We start from the raw sequence: 2,939 nt of genomic DNA on the forward strand, positions 1-2,939 counted from the left end.
TGGTGGGCCCTTGTTAGTGACAGGGTTGGGGGTTTTGAGATTTTTTTTTTTTTTTTTTTTTTAAATATTATAACTTCAAATCTCATACCCAATTTTTAAGGGGGTAACAGAGTTCACAGTATGTGGTGGGCTCCACACAGAACCTGTAGAAATCCAGCCCAAATCAGGATCAAGCAAAATTCATATTTCCCTCTGATTATTTATTTAAATAATTTATTTAAATAATCAGTTATTTAAACTGCCTAGATGAAGGACACAAACCCATGTTTAACTTCAAGCATAGGGTTTAAATTAAGCATATGCTCTATGCATATGCTGAACTGGAATCATACAAGAATGGTGCCAGAGTAATTTCTGTTGAGCCTGTGTACGTATAAATGTATATACACTACAGAACTGTCAGTTTATTGATGACTGCAATATAACATGAAGATCATATGCCGCCTTCCTGGAACAATGTTAGTCAAAGGAATTGATAAGGGAAAGGATATGCATGTAGGATATTCGTGATATTGTTGCACTGATTATAACTTCTGATGAGGGACAGATTTCCTTTTCTTGTGCATCCTATCTGTACTTTTACCAACTTATTTTAAGACAGCAATGATAAAATTTAACAGTGATATTACCTAGTGAATAGGAAGTCCTGCTCTGGACTTTTAAACACACATTTTTTTCTCTATATATGTGTGTATATCCTGCGCGTGTGTGTGAGTATATGCATATATGTGTGTGTATTTATATCAGGACTTTTTTTTTACATATATGGTTTTATTTCTAGATTAACTCAATACTGCTTCACTATTTTCCTTTAAAATTTGACTAATGAAGCAGAATGGCATTTTGATTTTACAAAAGGATATTCTTTTAAAAGTCATCTTCATGTAGGCTGCCAAGATATATATTGCTGCCACATTTTGCATGTGTGTGATTTCTATATACACCTATATAGATACCTATCTATATCTAGATAGGTATAGATATTTAAAATCAAACATTATCTATATAATTACTCGCAGAAAGAGAGATTTACATAGCAATGTATCACAGATCTTGTCAGTGAAAAGGAGCAAGTGAGAGGATCCTGCCTCCAACTGTGGCTCTAATCTTTTAATGAAGGGAACTGTCAGTCATTCTTTGATTCCTCCTGTCTAATTGTGTCAAAGGGTTTGTATCCCATTTAATTTCTGGCAATGAAAGAATGAAAACTGTTAGTTTTTCTATAAATACATATGAATTAAAAAAGAAACAGGCTGACTTATGGGGATTCTTTTCTGCTTTTTCTTCTTATTCTTCCTTGAAATGTTTAGCACCTCTATATTCTGAGATGCTAACTATTGGACATCAGCAAATACAGAACACTAAGCCTCAAAATTCCTCAAAAATAAAATAACCATTTGGACAATGTCATTATTCTCATTTTATAGATAAGAAAGCTGTAGCTGAAGGGTTATGAATTTTACCTGAGGTTGTAAGAGAATCCTGGCTGAATCTGGAACTAAATGCTGGTCTTGTGTGTCCTATTCTAATGTCTTAACTATGAAACCATGCTTACTTGAACTCACTGTTAACCTACAGGTACAGTATATTGTTATTCAAGTAAAATTATTTTTGTGTGTGTGTATCGTTTTTAACACTGTATGATAATAGGTTGGGAAAAGTGCATCAGAACATGTGCATGTAGGGGCGATGAAGAAAATAAGAGAGCCACCTCCGTCTGTTGCAGTGATACAGCATCTAGGATGATGTGCATTACTTGGAAAAAGAATCCATTAAGAGCAGCAAGCTTGAAAGCCAAAACAAATGACAGGATATGTGAAGGATTAGTTAGATGGAGCATCTGTTATTAATACTGAACAGCGCTTTTTGAAAACGAATGTGAAGCATTAGCACAGTGGTGAGAATTAATTTTAATGCTTTTCTATGAAAGAGGGTATGAATGAGATTCATGCTCTTCTTTATTTAGAAGTAATGTTTTAATTTCTTGCTTTATCTGAAGTCTGAACTCAAATTCAATTCTAAGTGGAGAAGCGACGCCTGGAATGCTGGCTCTTTCTGATCCTCTAGGGAAAGCATGTCTGGTGCGGCATAGCAGATTACTTCTTTTAGGGGGAGTTAACTACATGCTTGATCAAGGAAAGGCAGGCTGGCTAATGCTCATCTATTGAGTGGTAAGCAATGCAAAATTAGCAAGAAACTGGCATATTTTGAGGGCTTTATTGATCTGATTTCCCTGCAGAACTGATTTCTCCATGAAAGCAATCTACCTGCTCTCAGGACCCAAGGCATATACACTGAAGTTTAATTGAGTCTGGCAATCATGATAAATACAGATTGTTCTCAGGAGTCTTTCTCAGGTGGCACCAGAGAACAAATGCACCATAATCTCCTGCTTGCTCTCTCTTCTCTCCTTTTAATTTTTTAAAACTTTTTTTGGTTATTACTGCTTTTCTGCAGCAGACTGGGATTTGAAGGATTTATAGAGTACTTTTTTCAAAATCTGCAATAATGATAATTCCTTTTTTGTTAAGACTTATTTGGCAGTTGACAGTGACAGTTGTGAATGTCACTGTTCATAACTGTAGTGAACATCAAAGGATGAGTACATTTTTACTGAGGTCTGTGCAGTTTTCCCTTGACTACAAACACAAGTTTATCAATGTAGATCATGCACAGAAAGGTTCAAGCTCAAGTATAACTGCAGAGATGTTAGTTGCTACAGCCTGTACTCAGAAGATGCTTTATGCAACTTTATAGCAGCAGCTTTCATGGAAGGATGATAAACTGCAATGATTAAGCATATTAAGTATACTTGAGTATATGTATTATTTATAAATACAAACTGTACTATGTATTGAATACACTGCAATACCTCTAGCCTTTATATCTGTTTTGGACACGCAGTGAGGGTGAAAGGATACATCTCAGCAGGGACACCA

This window comes from Fulmarus glacialis, unplaced genomic scaffold (genome assembly GCF_000690835.1).
Source record: "Fulmarus glacialis isolate BGI_N327 unplaced genomic scaffold, ASM69083v1 scaffold42343, whole genome shotgun sequence".
Taxonomy (NCBI): domain Eukaryota; kingdom Metazoa; phylum Chordata; class Aves; order Procellariiformes; family Procellariidae; genus Fulmarus; species Fulmarus glacialis.